Source organism: Peromyscus californicus, unplaced genomic scaffold (assembly GCF_007827085.1).
Source record: "Peromyscus californicus insignis strain IS unplaced genomic scaffold, ASM782708v3 Scaffold_4__1_contigs__length_199733344, whole genome shotgun sequence".
Classification (NCBI taxonomy): Eukaryota; Metazoa; Chordata; class Mammalia; order Rodentia; family Cricetidae; genus Peromyscus; species Peromyscus californicus.
In genome coordinates this window covers 177556074-177567333 of record NW_026294562.1, presented here as the reverse complement: position 1 = coordinate 177567333, position 11260 = coordinate 177556074, and the positions used below count along the sequence as shown (strand labels likewise).

Sequence of the window (11260 nt, the reverse complement as noted above, 5' to 3'; positions counted from 1 at the left end):
CAGTGTGGAACATCATGGTTCTGACTGGAGGTCAGGCCTGCTCCAAACTCTGCACTGCCTCAGTTTGCTGCTCTCACACAGAGGCATAGTGACCTTGCTAGATGGCTCAGGGCTTCACTGCAGCAGTCAGAATGGAGCAGAGAGGCACGTCTGCCAGTACCTGTTGACTACTATTTGGATAGATTGGCCAATGTATCCAGCAATGATACCTTTGGCATCTTAGTTCCATTTTTGCTGCTGAAATTATAACTTTTCTACTGTGTAAGGCCCGATGAGGTCTTTTTGCACAAGACCATTGGATCTGCAGGTCAGGGCCAGCATGAGAAATGGGGGGGTCCAGCCACTCAGTGCCAGTATTAGGGAGACCTTGTCCTTGAAACCTGTTCAGAGGCATCAGTTGTCCCTTGCTTGTAAGAAGTGTCTGCTGGCCAGCTCAGAAACTCGCCCTGTCAATAATAAGTGACAACCCATCCAACCACTCACCCCAGGTAAGTGGTGTGCTGGTGGTCAATTCCTTGGTGCCTCCCACTCAGACTACACTGGATGGAAGAGGAATGAGTGAGCCTGGTGTTGTTTATATGACAGGAAAACAGAAAGCCTACTTCCTCCCAGAAATCAAAGTGCACCCCCTAAGTCCTAGAGACTATCCAGGCCCTGGTTCTATCTACATCATCTAGACATTCCTCATGGCACTGACCTCATGTTATCACATAGTCCTTGCCACCCAGGTTCAGGGCACACATGAGCCCTTAGCCTGAAAGTGATCATTGTCCAAGGTCTCATGGACTGGGAGATTTGAACCAGAAAGCCTGGGTCCAGAGTCATGTTCTTCCCGGCAGGACAGCTACAGAGATGTAAAGAAGACTGCTAAAAGTATGTATATGTTCCTTATTTACCCAGCTCTCTACCAAGGAACTCTGTCTTCTGTGTAGAGACTGCTGTTCTAGCCAGCCAAAAGTGCACTGGTGTTACAAATCTGGAGCAGACATGTTCATCCCTGCCTCTCTGTGATGTAAAGGGCACACTATGTTGCATAAACACAGTTGCTTCCCAGAAAAACTGCTGTGCCACTTGCCAACTGAAACGTTTTTCTGCTGGCCCCAACTCAAGTTTCCATTGACTAAGGACATTCTCTCTCAGGGGAGACAATGTGATGCTCACCTGCCACATAGTCTCTGCTCTTTGCCTTGTCTGAGATGTATTGCTATTGTCTCCCTGATCTTCCCAGGAGACCAAGGTCCACAGCATCCTCCCAGGCACTGGTCCTAAGGAAACTACACTTGGTATTACATGGAGTATGACTAGCCAAGTCCCCACACTTTCATGGTACTTGGCACTTGTGACTCTGTCTCCAAGGAGCAGGACTATGGTAGAAATGAGATTTGTGGTGTAGAGAGCCACATGTGGCAACCAGCTCTGTTGAATGTAAACCATGCACTACAGAAACATTGGCCCCAGGGAGAGTATCATAGAAGGCAATGGGAAAAGCAGTTGGCACCTCAAGAAAGGACTCAGACTGCTATCGAGATTAGGTTGTGCTAAGATTTCCTCCTGACTGGTCAACAGCCACCTCTCTCTGTTCATAAGAGCTATCCTCAAGAGGGGGGAGCTCTAGTGTGTCTCTTGTAATGATGATACCAGGCCATTGAATTAACATCTCATCCTGTGACCCATTTATCTTTAGTTACCTCCTTAAAGATCCTATCTTCAAACATAGTCATGTTGGAAGTTAGAGCTTCAACATAAGAGTTTGAGGGGGGTTAGTATACACCTCAGTAACAACTGTGAAATGTTCCTAATTAGAAAAGGTTGGCTATACCTCCCAGGAAGGTAGGAATATCTGATCTGGACCCCATACGTAGAATGGCTTGGAATTCTCTGGTGTTTCTTTGGTGGATGGTATATGTGGGCCACCAGCCACCTCAACCTAACTGCTAGACTCCAAGCTCCTTTACTTTGGCAGCATACACAGTATCCAGATTCCTGGAGTTATCAGCAGTCAAACTTCTCCCTCCTTGTTCCACTGGGGACAGCACAGTCTGATTGTAGATGTGTAGAGTGATGGGATGGTTAATGTCAACATGACTGGATTGAGAAATGCTTTAAAAAGTACACTTCTTCCCCGGCCTGAGCCTGCGTGGTGGACGTGCGCCGAGGGGTGGGCATGCGCCGAGGTCTCCGTGCGCCCAAGGCCAAGAGGCCGCCATGGCTGACATGAGTGTCAATCAACCCAAGCTGCCGGGTGTAAAGGAAGTGTGTCTAGATTTTGCTGTCCTAGAGGACCACACCCTGCCTCTTAGCCTTCAGGAAAAAGAGATTAAGCATCATTTGGCATCAAACATTCAGCAGAACTGTCTGGTCCAGCACGATCTTCAGGTGGCTCAGCAGCTCCAAGAGGAAGACCTGAAAGGCCAGGCTCAGCTCCAGAAACACACTACAAAGACCTTGAACAGCATGGTTGTGAAATTGCTCAGGAAATTCAGGAGAAGCTGACTATTGAGGCTGAGAGACGACACCTTCAGGAGAAGAAGGATGAGGACATAGCACGTCTTTTGTAAGAGAAGGAGCTACAAGAAGAGAAAAAGAGGAAGAAGCACATTCCAGAGCCTTTTGGGGGCAGTGCTTTTGGAGATGGCTACTGTTATGAAGATGGAGGAATGAAACCAAGGGGAATAAAAGAAACTCTGTACTCCTGCACTAGTGACCCGTGGGAATCAGGACTGGGATGATGCTGAAACTGCCCTTTGGGAATCAGGACTGGGATGATGCTGAAACTGCCCAGAAATTGCAAAAGGGAGAACTTTTGGCTACACATGTGGACATAAGAGCAGCTCAGGGTTGCTCAGGATGAAGAAATTGCTCAACTTTTGATAGCTGAAGAATAGAAAGCCAAAGATCGAGAAAGGTCATCTTTGGACAAAAGGAAACATGACCCTGAGTGCAAGTCAAAAACAAACTCAACACACGCAAAGTCAAAAGAGAGTGAAGAAGCACAACATTCCAAGATTGACAGGCTGTCACAACCACAACCACCACCTACAGTGATGGACCCTGAGATCTGGACCATACCCATTTTACAAAACAGCACAGTGCCACTCATCATTTCTCAGAGTCCTCACGTAAAGGTTTCCATAGTAAGCAGTAAAACAACAAAATATGGAATCTGGACTTGCTGTAGCAGATATTAACTGAATGATACAAAATGCACTCCACATTGGCTGTTCTCCTTCTATGTGCCATTCCTGGGAGTTACTAAAAAAAAAAAAGTACACTTCTTGCTGTGGCTTTGAGGGCTTTCCAGAGAGGATTAATTGAGAGAGAAGATCTACCCTATACATGGGAAGTTTCATTCCCTAGGGTCAGGAGCTGGATACAAGAAAGGAAAGCTTGCTACAGCACAGGCATCCTTGCTTCTTGTCTGTTATATGTCCTTTTCCACTGTGCCCTCCCTGCCATGATGATTGAAGCTCAGAGCAAAATAATGCCCTCCTCATGTCATTTATGTCAGGTATTTTATCACAGGGACAAAAGTCTAACATATAGGATGGGCAGAGTTGTCTCCTGAGGGGAGCCAGGGGATATCAAGAATCTAATCACACCCAGGTTCAGAACCATCATAAAGAACCCAGGAAATCAAAGCAAGGTCTGTCTACTGTTCTCCCCACCAAGCAGGAGAAGTGGAAAGGGGACATGTGGCCACCAGTCTCAATCCCATAAGACATACCATAGGTTGCACCCAACTCATTAGTGGTAGGGAAGAGATGGCAGGAACTTCTACTAACTTTCCAAATCATGGAGCAGAATACAAAATTTTGATCAGTTTATCAACACCTGAAATCTTTCAGAGTCTCCAAGCTACCATCTGTCAAATGGGACAACTTGACTGCATGAAGGCCTCCAAAATCAGGCTCCTGGGATTCCTGCACCAGAATAAGTAGGGACATGTCTGCAACAGCTGATCCTGTGCTGCACTTCAGCCATACTGAGTCAGACTCCAGGAGTGGAACCCAGATATCTGTGTGTTTATGTAACACCCCACCTGCTTCCTCCAGTCACCAGTATTTGAAGATGGTACATTCCAGGTGGCATCTAAGTCTCTTCCAGTCCTGATGTCTGATTTGACCAGGCTTGAGCCAGGCTTTTCTGGATGCTGGAAAGGATCACCCAATGACCAGTCTCTCAGGTTCTGAAGAATAAACATGAAGATTCTTCCCCAAATCCATCAATTGGGGTAAAAGGCTCACTTTCTGGACAATGGCTTTTGCATTAATTTAGTTTGCATTCTTTAACTACAATGCCTCATTAAGATATCTGTTAAATGTCTGTAATATTAATTTAATAGAAGGGGTTCCAATAGAACTGTATTGAATTGTCTATTTAATTAACCTCAGGCCTTTAATGGAGGTCTTAAATAGACATGATTAACAAGAGTGCTAGACAAATTAAAATTAGAGTCAATAACATTCTTGGTAATTTCTCATGAGCCGTGAAGGACAAGCATTGCTAAGTAGGCAAACACAGAGATGACTACAAAAGAAAAAATGTTGGAGCAGCAGGAAATCCAGAATGGACAAGGCCCTGAGGGTTCACCATTTTGTGTCCCAAGAGATTTTGACAAAGAAAGATGTTTCCCAGCCACCAAGATGGTAGTCATAAGCAAAGGCCTCAGCCTTCATATGCATTTACAGAAAATATTTTCTCTCTTTGTGGTCCATCCGGCTGAGCTCCCAGGAAGGGAGAAGTGGGGAAGGGAAGGAGATGGGGAAAATGAAAGGGATGGAGGAAGAGAGAGAAATATAAAAGAGAGGGGAAGGTCATGACATTGGACCATAGACCAGGCACAGTGGGACTGAATAGGATAAAGCAGGTTGGTTGGGATGGTGTGTTGAATGGGATGAGATGTAGAACACTACATTGTTTCTGCCTCCACCAACCACTCACCAGCTCACTCACGTGATGCATCTTTGCAAAGCTGAAGGCTATCTTCATATTTTTCTCATCTGACCTCCGTCCAGTCAGCATTTAACATGGGCAACCATTCCTCACCCAGGAACCCCTCTTTATCCCTACCCTCCTAACCTTCACCCCCTTCCTGGCCACTCCTTAGAGTCCTTAAATGGATGTTCTTATCCCAGACATGGAAATGTTGGGTTGTCCTCAGCTTCATCTTTGGACTTCTCTCCAACTTCCCTCTGTGTCTGGTCACATGGCCACAGCCCCAGGTAGACCTAAAGTTCTCAAAATCATATTGTCAACCAGAGAGGAAGTATGATTTCATAACCCCTAAGTTAGAGTAAAAGCTTGGTAAGAAAAAAAGACTGCATTTAGATCATTCTGGATCCTCAATTATCTAGAGCAAACCTGACCCAAGGTAAAGGCTTATTGAATGATGGTGTGAAAACACTGCCCTTTGACCTCTCCACATAAGTACATCTATACTTAACCCATGGAATTGTCTTATTGTCTCTGTAACACAGGGACAAGGTCCGCTTCTGTGTTGCTTCCTCTCTTTTGTCCACAACCCCATCCAACCTTTCTTGAAGTCCTACTGAGTGTCAACTTACATAGGAACTCAAGGCTCCTCTCCTCCCAGCTCTTCTTACAGTCCTATCTCTTGACCTCATCCTCCCATACACCAACTGCCCAGTCACAGCCCCAGTTATCCCATGGCTTCCCTGACTCCATACATGGGCACATACAGACAAGGTGACCATTGGAACGTGACTCAGTCTGTACCATCCTTCCACTAAAAACCCACAAGTCACTTCCCCCTAACTTGATGATAAGTCATGCTCCGGACCAGAATTCCCAAGATCCTAGGCTCCCCCTCCCCAGTCTTGTCCACTCTAAACCCCTCAAATGTGCCTCTGCTCCACTCTCAGTATTTGCACTTGAGTTATTTCTTTGTGGGACATTCTTTACCTCATCCCTCAACCCCATGTCAGCCTCATCTTCTGCATTTGTCTCTGTTCTAATGGAAGGTTCCCTCATGGCCTTCCCAGCTCATCCCCACATTCTTAGCTCAGCAGCCCATCCTCCACCAGCCTCCATCATTTCTTGTATGTCCTACAGCCCTTCTCAGCTAGGACTTTGCCTACCTATTTGCCATTAGAACCATCAAACATCCCCATATGGTGCAGAATACTGCTTTGCATAGAATGGGTTTAGCAGTCACTGGTCGTGTTGGCACACACCTATAATCTAAGCACTCAGGAAGCTTCTGAGGTAGAAGGATCATGAGTTCCAGGCCAGCCTGAGCTGCATTAGAAAAACCTGTCTCAAAAAACACCACAAGGAGCCGGGCAGTGGTGGCACACACCTTTAATCCTAGCACTTGGGAGGCAGAGCCAGGAAGATCTCTGAGTTTGAGGCCAGCCTGGTCTACAGAGCAAGATCCAGGGCAGGCACCAAAACTACACAGAGAAACCAAACCCTGTCTCAGGGGGGGGTAAAACACCACAAGGAACACAAGGAAGACCTCAAAGTGTAGTCCTCGGTGGTAGACAGCCTTGCCTAACATGCTCAAAGCCCTAGGACCCATCCTCTCTACAGGAAAAAACATGTTCATAAATATTTGTTGCGTATCCAGTCATAATGGTTCATACTAGTAACCCAATCACTTGGAAGGCTGAGGCAGGATAGTCATGACTTCCAAGTCAACAGTGAGTTCCAGGCCAGCACAAACACACACACACACACACACACACACACACACACACACACACACACACACACACACACGATGTGTATTGTATTGTCCCATTAGAGAGAGAGAGCGCCAAGGGTGTGACTGTGAAAATGCACTACAGACAATCCAATGAAAGCATGTGACGATATTTTATTTGTGCTTTAATAAATAAAGCTTGCCTGGAGATCAGAGGGAAAAGACCAGCCATTATATGTAAACAACAATGTCAGGCAATGTCAGCACATGCCTTTAATCCTATCACTTGGAAGGCAAGGATTTGTCTGGATCTCTGTGAGTTCAAGGCCACAGTGGAAACAGAGCCAGGTATGGTGGCACACACCTTAAATTCCAACACTAGTTAACCATGGAGGTCTGCAGGTCTGTACAGACAGACAGGAAGTGACAAGAGCTCGGCAGGAAGAGGAAGTGATGTAGCTGGACAGAGAGCAAATCAGATGGCAGAACAGCAAGGCATATAGGCATGGGTAGACAGGAAGAATCTCGCATTTGGAAGCTGCAGAGTTGGTGAGGTAAGGTTAGCTGTGGCTTTCCCTATTTCCCTGATCTCTCAGGTTTTCACCCCTATATCTGGCTCTGTGGGGTTTTTTTATATTTATTTAATAAAACCATTTAGAAATTCATCTACAGAAGCATGTTTTCTCAACTGAGGTTCCTCTTCCCAGATAATTATAGCCTGTGTTGAGTTGACAAAAAAAACCAACCAGGACAGCCTTTCCCCTGACTCCTTCCTTACCTATAGGATATGTCCAAGAGGACATGCATCCTCTAGCCCTTTTCAGAGACCCAGAGGCCACATTAAGTAGGGCAGAATTGCATACAACTACTAAAGAAGATGTGGATAGTCAGATGAGGATCCCATGACTCTCTTAGCCCCTCCTTCCAAGAGGGAACATCAACAGCCAATAGGCCAGCTGTGATGATCTTTAGAGAGCAAACCCAGCTGAACTCCTGAAGATGGGTGCACTTTGGCTCAGAGACTAGTCCTGTGAAATAAGATTATAGCTTTATAGTCTACAGATAGAGCACTTGCCTAGATTCCAAGATACTGGGGACAAGGGGAATCATCTGTAGAAGAACCATGAATAGTTCTACTAAGTGCAGGCTTAGCAGATACCTGAAATAATTAAACCATTGCCCTGGTTATCTTATCCCACATGGTAGAGGCCAGGCTACTAAGGGCCTTTGCCTAAGAACAATTTTAAAGCAAGAAAACACCAAATCCAAAGGAATGCAGTATGTCATGAAATACATGATCTCCTGCCACCTCTCAGAATATTGGCTCTTTCTCTACCCTGGACCTCTGGAGACCAGGAGTTCAACAATGTCTCAGTCACTAGGGTATGGTTGCCTTGAATCTGCTGGTGCCCATCCCATAGGTCATCTGCAATTTAGTGAGTGAGGCAGTGACTAGTAGAGATAGGGCCATGAGACTGGAGTGGGACAGGGAAGAGACATGCCTATGTCCTGTGGGAACCGACCTTAAGATGCAGCCAGACATCTACACTAGAGTAAGGCAGGCAGGAAAACTGGCATGGGGTAGGACCTAGGGGGTACACAGATAAGGTGCAATTGGAAGCTTCAGGCTGTGAGTGGGCTGGGAAGAAACCAGGGAAAAGTGAACAAGAGTGGAGGGGTGGACCAGAGAGACCAGGACAAGGACCATAAAAGACCAGTGAGGAGGTGGCTACGGCCTGTGAGGGATGGATATCTGTGGCCTAGACCAGGGTTAGCATTGGAGGCTGTCTTAGTTAGGGTTTCTTTTCTGAAACAAAATACCATGACCAAAAGGCAAGTTGGGGAAGAAAGGGTTAATTTGGCTTACACTTCCACTTTGCTGTTCAACACCAAAGGAAGTCATAACAGGGGAGGAGACCTGGAGGCAGCAGCTGATGCAGAGGTCATGGAGGAGTGCTGCTTACTGACTTGCTTCCTCTGGCTTATTCAGCCTGTTTTCTTATGGAACCTTGCCCAGGGATGGCACCTTGCCCAGGGATGGCACTACCCACAATGGCCTGGGTCATTCCACATTGATCACTAGTTGAGAAAGTTCCTTACATCGGATTTCATGGAGGCGTTTCCTCAGCCAAAGCCTCCTCCTCTCCAATGACTAACTTGTGTCAAGTTGACACACAAGCCAGCCAGTACAGAGGCACACAGAAGCGTGGTTTTCTTTGTTGTTTGTCTGCAGTGCTGGAGACTAAACCCACAGCCTTGAACCTTCAAGGCAAACACTGTACCCATGACCTATAATCCCAGCCTTTTTTTGATTTTTTGCTTGTTTTGTTGGTTAATTGGCTTTGATTTTTTTTTCTTTAAATAGGTAGCCAGGCTGGTCTGAAAAATACTATCTAGATCAGGCTGGCTGGGGAATGCCAGATCTCCCTGCCTTAGCCTCCCAAATGCTAGGATTATAGGCATAGTATAGGTGTATTCCATCACAGCCATCTCAGAAACAGTTATGAAGCATGAAATTAATACCCATGAGCAAGGTTTCAGAAGCAATCTCTGCCTCTTTGAACCTCCGTGTACCCACAATGAGGTAGCCCAAAGGAGGACAGGCTTACTAGGGCAGACATGCATTATAGGCTGGTGGATGGAGAAGCCCTATTGCCATCATGCCTGAAGGGATGGGGACAGGCCTGCAACTAAGGGCTCAGAGAAAAGGGGAGTGAGAAGGGAGGCAGGAGAAGCCTGTTAGGTCCCAAAGATCAGAATCAAGGTGGGCCCAGCTGAGTGGTACCAGAAAAGTAGGTCCTTGCCTGTCTTCTTTTTGTGACTTTAGGCAAGCCACCATGGTCCTCCTGGTATGTCAGCATCATTTTTAAAATAAAAACTATGAGTGAAGTGTGTAAAGGGATAAAGTTCTTGTGTGTTGCTTCACCCCAGAGTTGTGGATCTATAGCACTGTCTTCCAAACCAGGGACCAGGCACTTTCCAAAGCTGTCCCTGTCACAGCAAACTCCAGCTGGCCCTAAGAAGTCCACACTGGTGGCCCATTTGCCAGCTGAGGACACAGGTGCATCTACCTAAAACCAGTGTAACAGTGGGTGGGTCACATGGCTGGACCTCTCTCCCCCAGATCATCTGTGTCTCTAGAACTTAAACTCACCCTGAGTTTAAACCCCCATTGACAAGAAAGAACCAAGACTATTTTCTGCAAGGCAGAAACCCCTACCAGCTCCAGGCTCCTACCTGTGTTTGCTACAGGATTTACAGACTGCAATAACCATCAAAAACTCTATTATCCCACAGCCTAATTAATGTAACAGACAGTTACAGTCCACTCACTGATGCTTATGTTACTCTGTGGAGACCCTGACAGCTGCCTGGACCCCATTCCAGGAGCTTTTTATAGTGGCAGCCCCTCCTTAGCTGTGTTGAGTAAGACATAGCATAGCCTTGAATAATGAAGACAGAGGGACTCAGGCTCGTGGAGTAGGGCATCTCAAGCTGAGTCGGAATCTCATGGCAGCTCAGTCCTATGCTGGCTCTTTTCTTTCTGAAGAGGTCTGAGCTGCCCCTCAAAACACATGTGGCCATGTTCCCCTTTGGGGCAAACAACGAAAGTGCTTCTCCCCCAAATCCCACAGGTCTTCACATCTGGCTCAGTGCTTTCTCTCCCTTCCTCATACCAGGATTCCTTTTGTCGTTTGGCTCAGGTGAAGCTGCTGAAGTGATCAGGGTTGCCAGAGTCCTGAACCAACCAGGGTGACTGGTTCAGCGACACCAGCTTCAGCTTGGTTCCAAAGATGAGCCAGGGATTTCTTCCTGCCATGGGCCTATGTCTTCATCTCTTCAAGATGCTGTCACAAAAGGATCACAGATCAGGTAGCTTATAAAAGACTTTTGCATGGCTCTGGATGCTGGCAAGTCCAAGGTTAAAGTTTTGAAAGATTTGATGTTGAGTAGGGCCCCATTCTTTAAGACAGCTGTCTGGCTGAGATCTCACATGGCCAAGGGCTGATGTGGTCTCTGAGAACTCTTCCAAAAGGACACAGTGCTCACCAGTCACAGCCCAGTCACTCCTAAAGGCACTACCCCCTCATTTGTTGTTGTTTGTTTTTGAGACTGGTTTTGCAGTGGAACTCTGACTGGACTTGTAACTTGCTATGCAATCCAAAATGGCCTGAAACTAGTATCAATACTCCTGCCTCAGCTGAGTATCCGCGCATGAAGCACCACAAACAACCAAGTCTCCTAACACCATCTGTCAGTATGAGTCTTGCAATTCACCGGTGGACTCGTGTGTTTGATTACCAGTTCCCAGGTGGAGCTGCTATTTTGGGAGATCTGAGCTTTATAACCTGGCTTTGCTTCCATCTTGTGCTGTCTACATCCAGGTCTACACCATGTGAAGTAACAGCCACAAGCTCCCACCACACACACCAAGCTGCCCCTTCTCCCCACTACATTGCTGTAAAATAAATGCGAATCATGAGCTGAAACAAACCATCCCTCCCTTCAAGTCAGGTATCCTGGTCACAATCACATAAAGGTAACCAATCAATTGTCACATTTGGGGATTGGCTTTGACATGTGAGTTTTGAGGGA

The 11260-nt window shown here is 46.5% G+C and overlaps 1 pseudogene; it reads left to right on the top strand.

Annotated features, from left to right (window-relative positions):
• The first annotated feature begins 10 nt into the window (after positions 1-10).
• On the top strand, positions 11-9556 carry LOC128093877 (coiled-coil domain-containing protein 50-like; annotated as a pseudogene).
• The last annotated feature ends 1704 nt before the right edge of the window (positions 9557-11260 follow it).